The sequence below is a fragment of the Scatophagus argus genome, chromosome 5, assembly GCF_020382885.2.
Source record: "Scatophagus argus isolate fScaArg1 chromosome 5, fScaArg1.pri, whole genome shotgun sequence".
NCBI classification, from domain to species: domain Eukaryota; kingdom Metazoa; phylum Chordata; class Actinopteri; family Scatophagidae; genus Scatophagus; species Scatophagus argus.
Genome location: NC_058497.1, coordinates 27,063,466 through 27,085,380, shown reverse-complemented (window position 1 = coordinate 27,085,380; position 21,915 = coordinate 27,063,466). Strand labels below are relative to the sequence as shown.

At 44.6% G+C, this 21,915-nt stretch overlaps 1 protein-coding gene across 4 annotated transcripts in view; it reads left to right on the top strand.

The window, feature by feature from the left end:
- The window catches only part of si:cabz01090165.1 (uncharacterized protein LOC100333421 homolog), a 207,200-nt gene that overhangs the window by 100,102 nt on the left and 85,183 nt on the right, over nt 1-21,915 (top strand). For 3 of the 4 annotated variants that reach the window (XR_006843437.1, XR_006843436.1, XM_046390165.1), the window contains one exon: nt 508-673. The gene's annotated coding sequence lies outside the window, so the exon portion shown is untranslated. Of the gene's footprint in view, nt 1-192; nt 674-21,915 lie in introns of those variants that run through there. The other variant, XR_006843438.1, reaches the window with a different exon arrangement.

Sequence of the window (21,915 nt, the reverse complement as noted above, 5' to 3'; positions counted from 1 at the left end):
ACCATGCTGCCCCACAGTCCACATTTCGGTACAAAGTCAATGGTATGTTTGATGTTTTCTGACAGAGGAAATGCACCTGCAGCAGAATTATCAGGTCTCCTACGTCTTCGAAGGGGCATTTGTTGGGCTGTGAATCGGGGACGGAAACACATGACCCAGTCAATCAGCTTCATCACTCCCAAAAATCTGCTGGTCCAGACGTAAACCAGTTTGTGAATATCTTCCAGTCCTAAAACAGTGTTTATGTGTATGAAAAATCTCTGTGTGAGTGTGGAGTGTGGACTGAACTCTGTCACTCAGTCATTGATCAGCCACAGAGAGAAATTGTGCCTCTCTTCAACCATGATGCTTTCTTCTTTCTTCTGTCGTTCTTCATTTTAGTCCTCCAGTCATGTTCTTGCTTCTCTTCTCAGTGTATTTGCTGAGTGAAGGAACACTTTGCCATCCTGTCATCTGGCCACTCGTCTGCCTCCCCCCTCTCACGCTTCCCTCTTGCTGTCTGTGCAGGGAGTTTTGGCAGATTGACAGACAGCTGGCTGAGCCAATGACAGACTTCAACCTTTAACGTGGGCTCAACCCTACGTGCATGTGCACGGGCGTGCACGTGAACCCAGATGAGCAGCGCTGCTTCGTGCATTGTGAGAAGAGGTGGGCCCCCCGCCCTGTCAAAGAGGTAGGCCGTTCCTCACTAACAGTCATTTAATCTGCTTGTAAAATTCAATTTAGAGTTTGAATCATTGCCCCAGTAAAACATCCTAATAGAATTAGAAAGCCTTACTTGACACTGTACTTAAAATGCAGCTAAACTGAGTGTTGCACCATGTGATGCACATAGACCCACACACACACATACCAGCATCTCTCTTGACAAATCTTCACACATATTTTTATTCACTGGGACAAATTAGGTGTGATTGGTTTGGTTTGCTTAGAGCATACAGGTTTCCGAAAATAACGCAATACTGTCACACCACTTGTCTTTGTTTTACCCGTGTGGAATATATTTGTATGGCAAAATGTTTATTCTGGATGTAAGGGAGGTTTAAAGCTTTTCTCGACTGCGGAGGATTTCTGATTTGAGTTGCTGAAAATACGTGATTGTGTCTGGGTGTCTGGTCTCTGTAAGGTTTAATGATCTTCAGCTCTGCTTGCAGCCTAAGATATTTGGACTGTATGTTGGATAATGAACAGATCAAGTCTGTTGCTGAAGACCGATTCACCCAGAGAGATTCATTAAGAGTAATTCGACCCATTGCTTGTTGTGGGATTTGACATTGCTGTTATAAAATGTCCCCTCTCCACCTGGCAGGGAAGATGGATTACACTTAGATTTACATAGTTCACTGTGGTGTGTGTTCAAAGTAATAGCCATAAGCTCGTTGTTTGCATTGGTTTCTCTGCACCTACAGAACTTTTGTAATTTATTGTGTGAATTATTTTTATTTCTCTCCAATCGGGACTCATTATATCTATGAAACAGAGCAGACAAACGAAGATGGTATGTTCTATCACGATTAAGGCTCATTGGGTCAAGATGCTGAGGCAAAGCTACCCACAGAACTGTTTAATTTCCCTCAGCTTCTGTTTCATTGATGAGATAATGTGAAAATCAATGAAAAAGGCAGACGCTTCTGCTCTGTGTCTTACCTCCATTTCAAACATGATCAGCTTGCTGCCGCTGCCTTTCTACGAGGTGAGTGAAAGAAACATGTCCTCGATTTACATCAAAAGGAGAAAATGAGTTTTGAAAGTTGCATTTTAAGGTCAAAATAAAACACTTACATGTCATTACACAACTTACAAATTACACACACATTACACAACTTGTCCTCACACCTGAACAGGTCGCCGTTGGCTCCCAAAACATTCATGTGACTGTCAGAGAGTACAAGCACCCACAATACTTGCTTAGGTTAGGATAAAGATCATGGTTTGGGTTGACACGTGTACATGAGTTACATGAAAAACATTTTACGTACATGCCATGAGTAGAGCATGTTACTGTGCAAGTAATATTTGGCTTGAGTTTTTGGTTAACTGCTGTCTCCTGGGTGTTTCACCCGCTGATCTGGCCTGACCTCCTCCTTCCATCGACCCTGTTGTTCTTGTACTGGGTCACATGACTTCCTTCTTTGCTCCCAGCCGCTAGAGGTCACCGCCTGATAATCAACTTAAACATGAGTCGCACTACGTTGCTCGCACAGACACCCTGGTGAGATGTGTGTGTGTGTGTGTGTGTGAGAGAGAGAGAGAGAGAGAGAGTGACTTAAGCTAATGGAGCCTTAATAGCCGCATTAGTTTCTTGCTCCAACTGAATCATTTGAAGCAGCAACAAAAAAAGAAAATAGGTCCATTAGGTAGCTATAGATCTCATAACACACACACACACACACTGTCATATCTCTTGCTGCGTTCAAGGTGCCGGCAACAGGAGCTTCCAGATGAGACACAGTGCTTGTAGTAATGGCAGGTGTGGGCCTTGAATCAGGATTACAGTAATGAGATGAACAGGCCTAATGGTCACAAGCGGAATAATAAGAAGTACAGAAAGCCCCAGTAATGAGAGCGAAGGCTGGGACACGACTCAGACTAACGACTCAGTTAGAGCAGGAGGTTCTGCTGCTGTGTGGGGTCTAATGAATGAGCAGAAGAGCAGAGAGTTTACACATTCACTGAATATTCGACTGCGTCTGGTTGCTTCACTTAAGGTTTTTAGAGTCACGGTGAGCAGTGAAGCCACCGTGTTCGAGCGTATTCCTGCAGTTTGTCCTCAGCTATCACTGGGCCGACAAACAGCGCAGAGCCAACCTCCTGTCATTGGAGCCATCATCCATCTGTATGCAGGGTGGCCTGAGTGAAGGAACGAGCTGCAGACTGCAGTCTCTGAAGACAAACTGCAGTCCAACATGGTCAAAACCTTTCCAAGCCATGTCGATGGTTTCAGAGCTCGGAAGATTAAAATGAGGTGAAACTGTTGTCTATGGGCACAAGCTGGTACTTCCTGTTGGTTTTGAATCCATCGTCTGTCTAATTGATGTGTTTTGATGATGAGTGTCTGCTGGGTGCCATAAATACAGCTGCACATATAAACATCATGCAGCTGCTGTTGGACTTGGACAACACTTGGAAATAACTTGCCGTTTGTGTCCCTTTCAGATTAAACTCAAGGTCAGCAGACACATTACGAACCCTGACAGCCTCGAGCCAAGACTCGGCCCGGGAGCGAGGCCACGGCCAGCTGCTGGCCCCCCCGACTCTGTGTCGTTTTATAGCTTTATTGATCAGCAGATAAGCTCATTACAGTACAAGGTGTTGGCCACTGTGCTCCTGCTCTGGTCAGCAGCACCTCCCCTCTGTGGTGAAACGTGAGAACCAAGAGAGCTTTAATCCTACAAATGAACCCCAAATGATCTTCAGGTTGTTTCAATGAACCATCTTCATGTCACGAATTCACACTTCAGTCTCTCTCTGCCACAGCCTTCATAATCAGCTGACTTTGGGTGGGCGGTTACTCTTTCAGTTGACTAACCAGATTTTGCGACTGTCTTCATCAGCCAATCATATTGTTGCTGGGAAGCTTGTCATCTGTTTTCTCCTCTGATGCTGTCAGCCCGTCACGACCCTCTTCCACTTCTTTTTCACATCCATCCAGATCTCAGCCAATCAGTGAGCATCAATGAGTACTGTGCACCTGTCTGACAGAAACCTGCCTTCATACAGCCGTCCAGCACAGACTTGGCTGTTTGATTCCCGCCTGATTAAACCAACATTATGCACTCGTGATGTTTCCCAGTGTACACACAACCTTTGGTCCGTCTGTCCTTCTTGTTACGCTCATTAATTCACAGGGCATAGTGATGCTTCCACTCAACACTCAGTTCTTTACTCACCACTCACTTCTACTCATTCTTGTTTTTCAGTCTGGGGTTATTAATTAGTTTCTGTTGACAGGAGTGATGGCATTAACATTTCTCTCTGTGCGCTTCATCGTCGGTGTTTTCTCTGGGCTCCCATTCCATTTCCTTGTATTTGCATGCTATTATCTTGTGCCATAGCAGCAGCAGCAGCTGAAGTCGAGTCCGTGAAGCATCAGGCTGCTTGGCTGTCTGTCTAATTAGTTCACAGACTTCCTTCACGACGACTGGGTTTCTGCCAGAGCAGCTAAAAACAGTCGCGAGCTTCTTGTGGCTGCTTGTTCGCTGCTTGTTGTTCAGTTTGTTGAAGGCGAAGTCGTCGTCTGTAATGCAGTTCCTTAATGACGTGGTTAATATTTTATCTCAGTAAAGAAAGTCAAATATGTATGAGTGCCAGTAGTGATAATATTTCTAAATGCAGATTTGTGTGTGTGTGTGTGCGTTAGCGATAGAAGAAACACTTCTGGTGCCAAACTTCACTTTCTTGGCACATCTTTATTATCATTAATTGCGGTGCAGAGACGCACACAAGTTGTACTGTACTTACCATTTTACAGCAGTCTGTGTGTGTGTGTGTGTATTCTTTACAGTGTGTGTGTGTGTGAGAGAGAGAAAGAAACAACATATGTGACATAAAAAGCCAGTCTAATCAAGGGCCCTTCAGGTTTGATCGGCTGAATGGCCTCTGCAGCTTCTGTGAGAGCGTCACATTAGAGAGCAGGAGGACTCGAGCTTTGTTATCCCTGATTAGAGTCGATCCACTGTGTTAACTGCTATACTGTATATTTACTGAACACATAACACTAAACATGTATATTTCAGTGTGAACCAAGAATAAACATAAATATTGATCAGGGAAAAAACTTGCTTCCTTCAGGACCAATCAGAGCTGCAGTCAGCAGGTTTTGGTTTGTTCCAAACTGCGGTCAGAGCTGCTGGTTGGTTTGTGTTCAGCTAACTAGTGAAGTTAGTCTCAGTTTACGTTCAGAATCCTACGCAAACACAAAGTCCTTCATCGAAGGCTGTAGCTGATAGAAACCGATGCTGCACATTGTGCTCATTATAATCTCAGAATGCACAGTAACTGTTGTATGGTCAGTGATGGAATGTGCCTACACTACACTTTCTCAAGTACTGTAAGTAAGTACACTTTTTAGGTACTCTATGCTACTTTATACTATTAAACATTGTATTTTTTACCCTTTTTTACCCTATTCACTGATAACTGGTCACTTTGCAGATTACACGCTGCATCAGAGCCAAAGTAGCTCCTTTTTTAAGATAACTGATTCAGCAGTCGGATAAAAAAACACTGATTAGATAATCAGTGAGCCTGTACATCTAACATATACTGTACATACATAGAAATATGTCTCTAATTTACTTGTGAAGTATCAAAACCCTTAAGTACATTTAAAATCATACTATAATATAACCGGTCAAGGCCGATGGCCGCCCATCTTGAGTCGGGGTCTGCTCCGAGGTTTCTGCCTTCTAAAAGGCAGTTTTTCCTCTCCACTGTGGCCAAGTGCTGGTCAAGGGGGAATGTTGGGCTCTCTGTATTTACAATTTAATTAAAGAGTTTGGTCTCGACCTGCTCAAATTGGAAAGTGTCATGAGATAACTTTTGTTGTGAATTGGCGCTATATAAATAAACTGAATTGTAAAAAAATTGAATTGTATTTGATATAGTGACTGTATAGACATAAGTATCCAGACACCCCTCTCTATGGGTCTCTTTGTCAGGGTTTGGGCTCGGCCCCTGACTTCCAGTGAAGGGAAATCGTAATGCTTCAGCATACCAAGACATTTTGGACAATGCTATGCTTCCAGCTAGTGCTGCAAAGCTGTCTGTGTGTTTAGAATGAGATGTCATTAAAGTCCCTGTTGGCGTGATGGTCAGGTGTCCTCATACTTTTGTCCATAAGGTGTACTTTTAGACTGTTGCTGGAGTACTGATCCAGTGGCTGGTTTTCACTTTTACCACAGTAGTATTTTGATCTGCCATTGATAGCTGGAGAGAGCAGGAGTGGACGGACATTTGGCTGCCTGGATCATCGACTTCCTCACCAACAGGCCACAGTATGTGAGACTGCGTAACTGTGTGTCTGAGGTGGTGGTCTGCAGCACGGGGCCCCCCAGGGAACAGTACTCTCACCTGTCCTCTTCATCCTCTACACTGCGGACTTCACCTTCAACACCAGCAGATGTCACCTCCAGAAGTTCTCTGACGACTCAGTCTGTCTGAGGGGAATTAGACGGAGTACAGGTCAATCATCGTGGACTTTGTGGACTGGTGTGAGCGCAACCACTTGTACTTAAACACCAGTATACACTGGTAAACATCCAGGGCTGCGATATTGAGATGGTGGACAGTTTTTAGTATCTGGGTGTTCACCTCTACCATAAACTGGACTGGTCACATAACACCGATGTCCTGTACAAGAAGGGCCAAAGTCGCCTCCACCTTCTGAGGAGACTGAGGTCCTTTGGAGTGTGCAGGCCCCTCCTAAGGACTTTTTATGACTCTGTGGTAGCCTCTGCTATTCACTACGCTGTGGTCTGTTGGGGACCGGGACAGGAAGAGACTGAACAAGCTGGTCAAGAGGGCCAGCTCTGTCCTGGGCTGCCCACTGGACTCTGTGGAGGAGGTGGGTGAGAGGAGGACGTTAGCCAAGCTGACATCCATCATGGACAACACCTCTCACCCTCTGCATCAGACAGTGGAGGCTCTGAGCAGCTCCTTCAGCAGCAGACTGCTACACCCTCAGTGTAGGAAGGAGCTACAGCAGGTCCTGTTTGAATGCAGTGAATGGTGTCAGAGCAGGAAAGTCTCTGATGTCCTGTGCCTTGGACGTCAGTGTCCCACAGTGTTAGACTTTAAACTTTAAGACTGTCACATGCATGCATGTGTTACTTCAGTGAGGGCTGCAGACCTCAAACATACTGCATCTCATGGCAGCACAACAAACAACAGGCTGACAGTTTCAGTTTTGTCCGGCATTTTGGTGTAGACCACACAGTGTGGACTTCAGGTGGGAGGGCGGGTGTGAACAGGTGAGGAACAGGCCATTAAATCAGTTCATGTGGGGTTGAGGGCCCAAGAATAACAGCTGGCAGAAGTTTCAGGTTTATGTTGTGCCCACACTGTGCTGAAGGTCTGAAGGTCTGGCTAAGAATAGAAAAATCCTCGTACTTTAAGATACCTTTTTGTGTCACCACAGACACAGCTGGAAAGTCTGCAGACAAACACAGAAGTTATTGATGTTATGAGCTTTCAGTGACTCTTAAACCTTCAGCCTGCTGGTTTCAGACTCCACCACAGGCTTTTGTTCAGAAGCTGCAGTTGGACTTTCGGCATGCGATTGTACCCTGAACAATTTGTTCCTCTGTGTGACGGCTCCTGATGAATGAGTGGACTTTTGTGACTATTGTACTGCACACAGCTCGGCTGTGCTGGAGCTCTGCTCAACATTTGTAATCTAACGCAGCGGATATGAGCCCACGGTGGCTTTGTGCTTTAGTGGACATTCAATGACAGGCAGAATTTTCCATGGTGGGATTTGATTTCCACAGTGATCACAGAAAATATTGTTGAACAGCTTAATTAGTTTCATTCAGCTTCATGCTGCGGACTGATAACGCTGCAGAGGAGCGTCTGATTTCCTCACTTCTCATCCCTGTTTTTCATTTATCAGAACAGCGAGAAAACAGCCACAAATGGAATATGTGTGCAGGTCAGATTAAAATCCTCTTGAATTTAATCAACATAAAAGAGAGACACGACTCGACGTGCCACTTTATGATGTGATAGTGATAGCGAACAAAGCAGAGAAATGATAAAGTGTAAGTCGCCCTGAGAAGCAGTAGGAATCATGTCACCGTGTCGGGTTGATACCCCACTGAAGGCGTGCAGCAGACCCACAGGATGTACGACATCGCAGGAACACGTTCCTGACTGTGCCTGCAGGCAGAACAAAATTATCTTTGCTCAATATTTTATACTCTGTTGAGAATAGAGAGAGGGAGGGATAATATGATGAAATGAGGAAAAGGAATACACCTGCAGGACAAAACATGAGGAAACATCATGTACGAGAGTGTGCGACAGGACTCGGGTGTTTTCTGGCTCCTTTTTCAGTCTGGGGACGAGACCTGCACTTTACTAGAATCTGGCAATTTTGACTGGACTATTTTGTTAAGGCTAAAGTTAATAATGAGGTGTCCTGCCCAGTTGAACACACAGCCTCTACTTGATGATGACATAGTAAAGCAGTGTGGGTTCACGAGAGTGGGCAGCATGGTGGTGCGGTGGTGAGCACTGTTGCTCATAGCAAGAAGGTTCCGGGGTCAAATCCCGGTCTGGGTCCTTCTGTGTGGAGTTTGCATGTTCTCCTTGTGCCTATATGGGCCTTTTCTGGGTTCTCCGGCTTCCTCCCACAATCTTAAAAACGTGCACGTTAGGTGAAGTGGCTGCTCTACTTTGCCCCTAGCTGTGACTGTGTGAGTGTGTGGTTGTCTGTCTTTGTGTGTAAGCCCTGTGATTGGCTGGCAACCAGTCCAGGGTGAAAAAGAGTGTGTGTGTGGACCCTGCCTCTCACCCATAGTTAGCTGGGACAGACTCCCCCACCGCAACTCTAATGGATAAGCGGTATATAGAAGATGGATGGATCATGAGAGTTGTTGTTTTAATTCTTGCAAAACATCTATCTGAGGTGACTCAGCAGAAATATTCACAGATGAGGTCACATTTTAAAGTTTTATTCACATTACATTTCATAACGACTTCCTTCTGCAGTCTATGACTTTGCTGGAAGTTTGTTGATAGGAAATGAAACTCAGCAGTAGCTTGAATAAAACTACGGATTTCTCAGGTTTGAACATTGTTAGAAACATTCGGGATGATGTGAGACCTCAGGAGGAGGTCAAGTGTTTTTCTCCCTCTGCACTCGTCCTCTTTGTGCCTGTTGCTCAGCCAGTAAGAAGAAGAATCACTTTATTGACAGTATATATATTTTTACACACACACACTGAATTCATCTTCTGCGTTTGACCCATCCTTAGTTGAACACACACATGCAACACCTGACAAATTACATGCAGTGAAACATAAGTGAGCATATTGGGGGGTTAAGTGCCTTGCTCAAGGGCACATCAGCCGGCTAATGGAGGAGGGGAGCATTTGTCGCATTAATCACTCCACCACACCCAAATGTTTCATGCCGTCTGGTGGGGGAATTGAACCGGCGACCCTCCGATCACAAGCCGCTTCTCCAGCCTCTGGGCCACGACTGTCCCCAAAGGCTGCATGTCTCATTTTGACACAAATAGAACTGAAGCTTTCAGTGTGATTGAACTGGATGGACTGGATGTGAAGCAGGACCCTGATGTTCTGTCAGCTCCATGCTGGATCTCGTCTACCTGTGGGCAACATGCTGCTGAATGATATCTTCAGCATCACACCTTCTGTGCGACTATACGGTGTGTGACTGAAGCTGCTGACACACAGAGAATTTCCTCATAAAGCAGGCGTGATGTGTCTGAACTGTTGCAGCTGATCGTCTTCAGTGTTGTGTGTTATGTTTCCCTCAGTGAGGAAACTGAGTCTCCATTTGCCTAACTGCCCTAATAGGCTTCTTTCATCCTTCCACAGGGTATCTGCTCATCCACCAATCCAATACCATTGCTCTCTCTTTTCCCACACATGATCTTTGCTCTCTGCATGTGTCGTGTACTGCGAGTTAACATGATGCTGTAGCACTTAACAGTGCCAAAGGCCATTAAAGAACCGCATGGCGTGTTGCTGGAGCAGGACAGCTGCCCGTCACTGAAGCTGCTCCTCTGCCTGGAGATGATGCTGTGCAGTGGATGCAGTGATGCAGTGGATTGTCCTTGACTGACAGGTGCCTGCTCAACAAAAACTCCCATGCAGGCACAGGGAGAACATGCAAACTCCACACAGAAGGGATTCATGAGTGTCCGTGATCTGCATTAAACTCAGAGAGTCCTTTAAAGAGCAGCAGCACAGCAGCTCAGACTGGCTCAGACACACCAACACTCAGAGTTATGGATGACACGAGTTCTGATACCGAGACCGACATCGAGACAGAGTGAGCTGACAGAGCTGCAGCATGGATTTCACAATGCTGAGACTGGATAGTCTGTTACTGACTGATTGACTGATCGACTGACTGACTGACTGATCAACTGACTGATCAACTGACTGACTGACTGACTGACCGACTGACTGACTGACTGATCGACTGACTGACTGACTGACCGACTGACTGACCGACTGACTGACTGACTGACTGACCGACTGACTGACTGACTGATCGACTGACTGACTGACTGACTGATCGACTGACTGACTGACTGACTGACTGACCGACTGACTGATCGACTGACTGACTGACTGTCCGACTGACTGACCGACTGACTGACTGACTGACTGACCGACTGACTGACTGACTGACCGACTGACTGACTGACTGACTGATTGACTGACTGATCAACTGACTGACTAAGTGATCAACTGACTGACTGATCAACTGACTGACTGACTTACTGATCAACTGACTGACTAAGTGATCAACTGACTGACTGATCAACTGACTGACTGACTGATCGACTGACTGACTGACTGACTGACTGACCGACTGACTGACTGACTGACTGACTGACTGATCAACTGACTGACAGACTGACTGATTTCCCCTCTTCCCTTATAGCATTAACGGACAACTAAGACTTAAAGATGGCCGCCACACAGCTTTCCTCTTTCCTTCTCCTTTCCATTCTTCTCTGTCTGTCCTTCCTCCTCCTGCTCCTCCTCCTCCTCCTCCTCTCCCTCGCAGAGCTTAACTCGTAGCAGCAGGGAGGGAGCAGATAAGGCCGAGGTCCTGTAAGCTTGTATATCTCCCAAGACAGGCAGGATTTCCGGCGTCTGCTTCAGGAGATGCTCATGTCCAATCTTGACTCCAGAGGTTGTTGCTCGAGGTCGAGACCAGTTGAGCTCCACCAGCAGCTCCCAGTAAACTTCTGCAAGCTTTGTTCACACAGCCCGATGCAGTGTTGGTCTGTGTTGCCAGGGAAGAAATGTGATACTTCAGTAACACACACACACACACACAGTCTTACTACAGCAGCTCAGTTTTCTCAGCTCTTCATTATACGTGTGTTTACTCCATCTGAGCTAATGGCCTGCTCGCATTGGTTAAAACCTTTGCAGTGTATAACCCTCTGGGACCTATCAGAGCTCAGTGTCGTCTGGGGAGCTCTGGGCTGGATGTACTGATGCACTCTGGGTAGTCCGCAGGGAACTTCCTTTTTCTTGTGGTGGGAAGTCGGGGGAAAATGAGGTGTGTGTGTGTGTTTGAGTTTGTGTTACATGTACAGAAGCCTGTGGAGACCAGCAGACATGCTTTGTGTTCTTTTCTTTCTGTGCCAGCTGCCGTGTTTTATCACTGGCAGTGAGGCAGACGCAGTCAGCAGGTAGACAGAAAAAATATCACCAAGGGCCTCACTTTTGGGGCTACTTTTACTCAAAAATATATGTGTATTTTTTGCAGTTCATTAGACAGTTCAGCCTCTCAGAAAAACAGCCTCTGATTCGCTGACAGACTCAATCCAAGGCATGATGTCAGCGGTAACAGTCATGTCTCCAAAAAGACCACGAAGTTCATGAAAGGGATTCATCTGGACAAAAACAAAGACAAAGCCTCTAACATTCAACGTCACAGAGACATTCAGGCTGTCGACGCCATACTTTGCGTATATGACAGCATTGGCACCAGACAACGAGGTCGTGGTAACTTGTCACAGTAAAAGTAATAATATAACCGAAATACTCTTGGTAACATATTATAATACTTTGTTACTGATAAAACTAATGCATTGCAGTAATGTGTTACACTTAGTAGTAATAACACGGACAAACAAATGGACGTAACGGGACAGGTAGTGGATCTGCAGTGAACAGCAACAGTTACATCCAGTAACATCCATCCAACACAAAATAAAGTATTGAATTAGCTCAAGTAAGTAGGATGAACTAACTCAGAGAAAACAGCGAAAAACAGATTATACAAAGTAGAAATTTTCAGGTCAATGAAACCTCTGGTGCCCCCCAGTGGTCATATGAGGAACGACACCGTGTCAAACAACACGCTTCACTGATGGTCTGAAAACAACAATCTCCCTTCAGACACACACTGAACACACTGATGTGAGACAGCTGCCGGTTTGATGAGAGAACATCTTCAGGCATCACGCTGTGCATACATCACGATGTGTCACCATGTTTGTATGTTGTGTGCACATGAGAGCTGAGATTCGCAGGCTGAATATGGAAATGAGGCGGGAGAGAAGGAGGACGATGAACTGCGATCCTGTGTGGGATCTGATGAGCTGGGATGTTGATTACAGCCTCCCACCACTTCCATCTCTCCAAATTTATCACCGCTTGATGATACATCCCCCACACCTATCCCTCCCTCCCCCACCTTATCTTCCTATCTATCTCCCATCTGCCCCCCCCACCCACTCTTATTTACTTGAGGTGAAGATGCTTGTCGCTGTGATCTCCGATTGCAGCCTCCCACCACTTTTGTCAGTCACAATTCATCATTTTAAACATTTCCCTCTCGCTCCATCCATCCGTCGCTCCCCCTCTCTGTTTATTTACCCAGAAGGAAGATGTGATTTGAGGAAGAGATGGAGCTGACGTCAGGTTGGAGCCGACTGCAACAACCCACCGTTTCTGTCAGTCATAGTTTATCATTTTGCACATTTCTCGCCCTCTCCTCTCACTCTTTCTGTCTCTCTCATGTTGATTTAGTGAGAGGAGGATGTGATAAGAGAATTAGCTTTTGCTGATGTAATCCTGTGATATTGATTGCAACGTCCCACCACTTCTGTCCAGCAGAATTTATTACTAGTTGATGGTATTTCAGCCCACTCCTCTGCTTTCTTCTGCTTTTCTTTCTCTTGATTGCTCTCTTTCTAAAAAGTGTGAAACATAAAGATCTCCTAAAAGAAGCCAAATATAAAAATTAATATAAATATAAAAAAAAAAAATAAAAATATTAACTGTATTGAAATATTCTTGTGGAAATTAAATCTGTATTGGAAAGCAGCAAAAGAAAGAAACATTTTGTGTTTTATTCTGCACAGCATATATCTTTGAATCACTTGCGAGTGTTTTATGATCTGACTTCCTGTCACCAGCCCCCTCCACACCAGCGACTGATGTCTGATGTGCTTCTGTTTCATTTCAGTTATTTGATTTTTTTGGCTACTTCGGGGCTGCACAATAGGCTGTAAACGCTGAATTATTTTCACCTTATACACTGTTGATATGGTGAACTTGTTAGCAGCCGCTAGCATTAGTGTTATGTTAGAGTTGTGTGTCTGGCCACTGGCCAGTCTTCAGGTTCTCCTCTCCGTTCAGCTCTGCTTTGGAAACTTGATTACGGGTTTTCACCAGCGAGTCTCTGAATCTGTCTGGTAAGGTGGTGTTACAGTAGCTTCATCAGCATGTCACGAATGGTCGGCGTCGCTGACGCAGAAATTTACTGAACCCCGATGCAGAGTAAGAAGGCGGCAGGCAGGCGTGGTGGTCCAAAAACAATTTCAACAATGTCTTCTATTAATTATAACAAAAAACCAACTTAGAAGCACACTCTTACTGTGGCAGAAGATCTACAAAAAACAAGGCAAGGCATGGCAAGGCAAGGCAAGGCAAGGCAAAACCAACAACACGTTCCTGGCATGACATGGGGAAAAAATGCAGACGCTCAGACAAAGGTGACTGGGAAGACAGGGACTAAATAGACATGACAACGAGACACAGGGGACACACATCAGGAGGGAGAAAGCAATCAGGAAAACTAAAGCAAAGCTACATGAAAACAGGGCACACAGGGGAAGAGACACTTTCAAAATAAAACAGGACATGACAAAAACCTTTAACATAATACACGGAAGCACAAGACAACATGGAACATGACACATGGACAGAAATCAAAAGACAAAGCATAACAAAAACACCAGGCATGACAGAAAACCACCAGGCATGACACAGCAGCCAGCTGCTGCTGCTGGAAGCAACAGATGTGAAGAGATTGAGATGGCGAGCAGTAAAGTTCCTTAATGCTAACGCTAAACAGCATTACGTCATGTACACCACTGACTTGGGCTGATCAACTGAACACCTGGATCATATTTTATGGAGAAAGTAGATTGTGGTCTTCCCTCTGATGGCCTCCAGCTGTTCAACTCTCTGAGCTTTACAGAGTCTCTTAAAACCAACCTGTAACTGCTGCTAACCGTAGCTGCAGGTTAGCCGTGTTAGCCGTGCAGCTCGTTGGCTCTGCTCAGAGACTCCAAGACTGTAAGACAGACTCTGAGCTGGATTTCCTGTTGTTGGAGAGTCGTATTAGTTGTCTTTCTATATTATGTCTCATGTTGTTGTATTGGCTTTAGCTTGTTGTAGCCGGGTGTTAGCAGCAGGTTTTCTCTGGTTCAGGTTACGTTAGCTCACCATGCTACTGCTGTGAGTGTGTCTGAGCGTGCATGTTTACTTCAAGAGGGTTTAGCTTGAGGTTAGCTCATACTTTTCATTAAAGAAACCTGGGATTTGTATGAACACAGATCCAAGCTTCCTCCTGTCCACTGGTCCAAGTTTCCAGGAGCAAAACATTGATGAGGATCAGTGTCTTCCACACGTGTGTCCTCCCTCCGTCCCTGTTGTCATGGTTACTGTCCTTTACCACTTAAAAAACCTTTTCTGACGTCTGTTTGAGTTTTAAAAACTTTCAAGTTTAGCAGTTCAGGTGGGGTCATTTTTAACTAATGTCACATGTCTGTGCACACTGAGGCAGATAAAAGCAAATGAAGCCCTTCAGGGAGGACGAATTTACTCCCTCTGTGCTGTGAGTTCATCCTCACACTGACGCTCGGTTTCACATCGATCCTCCTATTAAAGCTACACAAACAAGAAATATATCATCACAATGAGCTGAAAGTGCATTTTCCTTCCAAAGTAACCGCTTAAAGTGACTAATGTTTCAGTTCAGTGTTTGAGACGGACTGTGTGTGTGTGTGTGCATATTCCTGTAGTTGTGGGGACAGAGATCTGATTACACAGTCACATTGTGAGGACCCGCCTTACTTATAAGGACAAAACGTCCCCACAGAGTTGCTTCAAGGTTAGCACAGTTGCCTCACAGCACGAAGGTTCCAGGTTCGATTCCCGGTCTGGGTCTTTCTGTGTGGAGTTTGTATGTTCTCCCTGTGCCTACACGGGTTCTCCAGGTTCCTCCCACAATCCCAAAAACATGCTCATCTGGTTAACTGGCTGCTCTACTTTGCCCCGAGGTGTGAGTGTGTTAGTGTGTGGTTGTGAGTCTTTGTGTGTCAGCCCTGCGATTGACTGGCGAACAGCCCAGCCTCTCACCTGCAGTCACCTGGGATAGACTCCAACCCCCCCACGACTGTGATGGATAAAGCGGGTGTAGAAGATGGATGGAGGGATGTTTATTGGTATGGTTAGTTAATGAAATGAGTGTAAGTCTTTTAATGTCCCCAGAAGTGACGAAAGTTTGTCGCTGAGCTTTTTCTTTGTTCTCATTGTTCTTATTATTCTTATTTCTTATTTCACGTGTCAGGTGCCGTCATGCTTGACATGCAGCATGTGAGGAACAGAATTCCCAGCTTAATGTTTAGTCATGACATGATTATAAATAGTCATCAGAATATGTCAGACATACGTGAACGTCCCTCCTGCTCAGCATGGTCATTAATATTAATATATTATTGTGAAAATCCCTGATGAAGCAGCTTGTGTGAGAGGAAAAACCTTCATACATCATCTCTGAGTGCTACGCCCTGCAGGACGAGGGTCACGGGACTTTAGGAAAGAGATGCCTCACCAGGAGGCCTGTTAGCTCGTCTTAGTGTCCTGTAAAGGAAGACAAACAGCGAGTGGAACAGCTTGTTCATCACCAGCCTTTTCTTCTACCAGAATCCAGTTCTGACAAAACAATTTGTGGTTTCTTCAATCAAAATGTAGTTTGTGTAAGAAGGTTTTAATGTTGGACTCAAAATAAGACAAGATAAGATGAACTTTATTGATCCTGCAGTGGGGAAATTCACTTGTTGTGGCAGCTCACAAGGACCGAAAAAGAGTGCAAAAAGTGTGCAAAAACAGTTATAAAAAATATGGAAGTAAAATATTGCAAAATTGTATAATTACTCGCATTAAATCATTTATTATATGTTTTCATTTTCCGTGTCATCCCTCAGTTGGCACAAACACACACTTTTCGGCAACATTCTTTAATGTGTGTGTCTGTTGGCCAGTCTAAAGAGCACCCAACTCAGTCAGTCAGTCCGTTCTGTGTGGTCCCTGTTTCCTGTTTTATTTTCGTAAGTGTTGTCTGTTTGCTTTGCACTTCCTGTCTTTCTGTGTGTCCCTTTAATTTTGATTGCTTGCTCTGCCCTGGATGGATTTACCTGTGTCTTGTGTTTACCTGTCCTCAGGTGAGGAGGGCACCTGTTTTGTGTGCTTCTCCCCTCATAACAACAAGACATCAAAATATACTGAAATAAAACCTCTGAATGTCACATTTGAACAGGACATAGTCCATATTCTGTCACTCCTGAGGACCTCACTTCAGCTCCTGGAGGAGGACAGCAGCATGAATACAGCTTTTACCTTCTGAGTGTCACCAGCTGAAGGAAGGAGCCATAATCATCACTCTGACGTAGACGAAGGTGGAGTGGTCACAAACAGTGGTCATTAATGGCGTTCAGTTTGTGTTGTTCTCTGTCGTCTTACTGGAGATCATTGGATTCTCATGAAAGACTCTTTCTTTTTTAATCACCAGTAATCTCCACATGAAAACTTTGACTGTTCCAAAGTTCAGTCACAATGTTCTCGCCAGACACACTACATGGACAAAAGTATTGGGACAGCTGTCCATCACACCAACAGGGACTTTAATGACGTCTCATTGTAAACACACAGACAGCTTTGCAGCTCTAACAGCTTCCACTCTTCTGTAAAGGCTTTCCACAACATGTTGGAGTGTTTCTGTGGGAATTTGTGCCCATTCATGCAGTAGAGCATTTGTGAGGTCACACACTGATGTTGGACCAAAAGGCCTGGCTCACAATCTCCGTTCCAGTTCATCCCAAAGGTGTTGGATGGGGTTGAGGTCAGGGCTCTGTGTGGGCCAGTCAAGTTCTTCCACACCAAACTCATCCAACCATGTCTTTATGGAGCTTTGCTTTGTGCACTGGGGCACAGTCATGCTGGAATAGAAAAGGGCCTTCAACAAACTGTTGCCACAAAGTTGGAAGCATAGCATTGTCCAAAATGTCTTGGTATGCTGAAGCATTAAGATTTCCCTTCACTGGAAGTCAGGGGCCGAGCCCAAACCCTGAGAAACAGCTCCACAGAGAGGGCTGTCTGGATAGTTTTGTCTATATAGTGCAGCTCTGAATGTGCTGCTGCTGATGCTACTTCATGTTTCTAAGATTAATTTACACACACGTTTCCTGACACACACACACATGCGTGGCTGTGGCCATCTGTTGATCTACAGTAGATTAGCCTGCTAGAGGGAGCAGCCTCATCACACACACACACACACACACACACACACACGGCATTGATGAGTCAGAGTCTGGAGGGCCCAGCATGATGATGTGTCAAAGTGTTTCCTTCTGCTTGCCAACCATCTCCCTCTCTTGTCTCCTCCTTCAGCTCCTCCTTTCCTGTGTGTCACTCCTCCTGTTCTTCTGATAGGATCATCACATCTAAACTGACACATTTATAATAGAAAATAAACTAGACAGGAGACAGAGATAGGGCCTCTTGTTTTTATGCATATGTCCAGCCTACAGAGAGCTCAAAGACATCACCATGTGATGTTAGCACATTCGTCCATTAGTCCACGGCTGTCCAAAGCTGGTCCATCAGAAGCTTCAGTCTGACCCGCCAGATGATTTAGGAAGAATTATAAAATTAATTTCTGTTCAGGCTGTTCTATTCAATGTGAGGTAAGAATTCCTTTTAAATCTGTCAGATCATTAATAATTCAGTAATAATTTGGTCATGGGCCCACAGCCGGCAGAGTGAAGGCAGCTGATAAAGGGATGTTGAGCCATTTTGTATCTTGACAATACAATCCCGTGGGTGTTTGCTTTTGGCCTGTGGCCCATGGAGATTCAGACATACAAACAAGGCCCCCACATTCAGCCAGATATGGCATGTGAGAGCACAAGAAGAAGAAGAAGACGAAGAAGAAGAAGAAGCAGAAGAAGAAGACTCCTGGGGAAAACAACAACAGCTTCACTACTAACTCCTAATAAAGAAGGGACAGCACACACGCACACACACAGATACCAGATACACACACACACACACACACACACATAGATACACACATGCCACACACACACAGATACCAGATACACACACACACATAGATACACACACACACACACAGATACACACACACACACACACATAGATACACACATGCCACACACACACACACAGATACCAGATACACACACACACATAGATACACACACACACAGATACACACACACACATAGATACACACACACACACACAGATACACACACACAGATACACACACACACACACACACACATAGATACACACATGCCACACACGCACCCACACACAGATACCATATACACACACACACAGATACACACATGCCATACACACAGATAGCAGATACACACACACAGATACACACATGCCACACACACACATACATACACATAGATACACAGTCAGTCTGTGTGTGTGCTTATTTTGGTGAACACAGCATGAGTGTATACACGTGTGTGTGTGTGTGTGTGTCTGTGTGTTTGCCATCTGCTGAAATATTGAGTGGAACAGACCAGTATTATTCCCACAGTCCCTCTCCTGCTGTCCCATTTGCCATGTTGTGCCCCCTCTCATCCCTGTCTATCCATCTATCCATCCATCCATTCATCCATCCATCTATCATCCCTCCATCCATCCATGTAACCATCTATCTATCTATCCATCCATCTATCATCCATCCATGTAACCATCTATCTATCTATCCATCCATCTATCATCCATCCATGTAACTATCTATCTATCTATCATCCATCTATCAGCCATCCATCCATCCATCTATCATCCATCCATCCATGTAACTATCTATCTATCTATCTATCATCCATCCAACTATCTATCTATGATCCATCCATCCATCCATCCATCTAACCATGTATCTATGTATGCGTGCAGGCTGCAGCTTTTTGGATGTAAACAGCAGCGTCATCAGCGTATCATCACACACTGACAGGATGCCGAGCTCGTTACACAACCCCCTCATGCCACTCGGCTTGTTCGGATTAGCTGTTGTTGATTATTGCTCAGTTAATCATGCAGCTTTGTTTGATACTTTGTCAGAGTGTCTCAGCTCTCGGCTGTGTCCCACATTTAACTGAGACGAACCTGACCAACAGTTCACTGCTGTCCACTGCATCATGTCTGTTTCAGAGTTCCTGTTCACATTTACTTGTTTAAATTTTTTAATTTATGCACATCTCTGCTGCACCAGATGATACTGTAGCTATAGACTCCATCCCTACCTGTCTGTTAGCAGTAACTAAATGCTTGAACAATAATTTCAAAGAGATCGAACTGAAATTCTTCTGGTCAGCCCCAAGACAAACATTGACTTGCTGACTGTGAATCACTACGTTTTGGTCTTCATTAACACCACTGAGAGACTTCAGCTTATTCAGAACTGTGCAGATCTGCCAGTAACCAGAACCAGGAGAGGACAGCACATCAGTCCACTTTTAGTCTCCTGTAACATGAAAAACTGATTTCAAGCTCCTCCATACAGTACATACAAACCCTAAAGTGCTAAGACCGAGCATCTGCTGTGGGAAGAAAATTAGGGATGTAGCTTTTGTCAGTCATGGCCCAAAGCTATGAACACACGACCTGTAGACCTCAGGGAAGATAACTCGCTGAATATTAACATGAACATTTTTTACTATCCAACTACTTTAATGCATCTTGTTTTCTTTAGTGTTCACAAACCTGAGACCTCTGGAAGGTTTTAGTAAATGATTTGTTGTTTTGCACAAACACTTTGAGCAGTGAGTGGAACATATTGGCCTTGTTTTCCTGTAATCTACAAAATGAGTTACACGTAACCTATAACTAGAAGCAGTACTGCTGTGGCTCACATTCTTGTGTTTGTTACTGCTGGCCACTTACAATGTTGCTGAACTGTAGAATTTACTTTGGAGTGACTTTAACAGTCTCAGCCTCCCTAAACTGATGGTACAGTTTCACATTCAGATGATAAAAGACACAGTCATAGTGATCCCTTAATCTGAAGGCAGCGTCGGTGTGGCATAGCTGATCCAAATCTCAAACACAGACTGTTGTGTTGGCACTCCTGGCAGCAGGGTGATGCAGTGAAGGGCTTTCTTCAGCAGGATGATGTGTTGCAGCCCACCCTGCTGATTCATCCAAACACCAGCCAGAGGAGAACAAAGACAGAAGTACTCTCTGAGGATCCATGAAGCATTCGGTTCAAATCACAGCCTTGAGCATTGAGAGACATCAGAAGATTCTTATAGTACATACAAAAATTTAGCAAAGCATTTGTGGTACAAATGAACCATTTGATTGCAGTGAGTCAACAAGAAAAACTGTTTTACTCTCCCCAGTTCTCACAGCATCACTCCTGTTTTAATGTTCATATAATGGTGACAGAATGGGGAGCTTAATGAGAAACAAGAGAAAAATCTGAAGAGATCAGCGTGGACTGTTGTATTTTTAGCTCCGCCTCGTGTAATGTTTGATAAAACTCACTGATTTAATAGATAGATAGATAGATAGACAGATAGATACTTTATTGATCCAGAGGGAAATTCTGATTTCTAAAACACTGATATGTTGACACAGAACATGTGTTCAGTTTGTGATGAAGCAGCAGCGTCAGACACAGTTAACTCGTTGATTAGTCTTGTCTTGATCAATGTCACTGACGATGGGTTATTTCTTAATTAGGTTATATTGCTAACAGAAACACAAGGCAACATCGTGAATATGTTAGCAGTGAAGGGTCGCAGTGAGCTGCTGATGGAAGTAGACTTACAGAAGGAGAAAAGAAGCACACAGTGAACGTCCATATGCACAGCAGAGGCTCCAGCCAGCGATGTCTGCATGAATCTCAGACTTCTTATTTACGAGGTTTCACTGGTCAGCCTACAGCAACACATTATCAGAGTTAGCCGCAATTCCATTACCACTAGAGCACATGTGTCTTTTGACTGTCACATATCCTGTGACAGCCAGAAGGAATCTTAAGACAGCAGCTCTGAGAAACTGTGACATTGAAATAATTCAAAAGTCAAACTGTGAGATGTGAAATATTTCACCAGATTAAACTTGGACCTACTGAAGGCACTAGATGAAAAGTCTGTGGCATTCTTCCTTTGGAGAACAGGAGCGTATTTTTCAAATATCACACGAAATATCAAATATCAAGTTTGCAAATACAAAATATAGTTTCCATGAAGTCACCTGCAGGTTGCCGAACAGCCGTTGACTCATTTTTTGAGCCAGCCTCAAGTGGCCATTCAAAGATCTGCAGTATCGAATGTTGCTGCTCGATGCAACAGCAATCTTTGATTCTATGTTATTGTTAGATTAAAACACATTCCAATCTCATGATTATCTAATGATCAGGTTGTATGTAGATAGATTTTGTGATGTAAAGAAAGGAAACATGAAAGCAGCTTCCCTCATGGCGTCCTCGCCTCCCTGTAGGTCTCAGCTGCTGCTGAACCAGGAGAGCAGAGCCAGCGGTGGCTTAGAAAGGATCAAGACAAAGAGTTTTGCTCGGAGACAAATAAATAAAACAAACCCTGGTTCCGTCCTTGTGTCTCTCCGTCA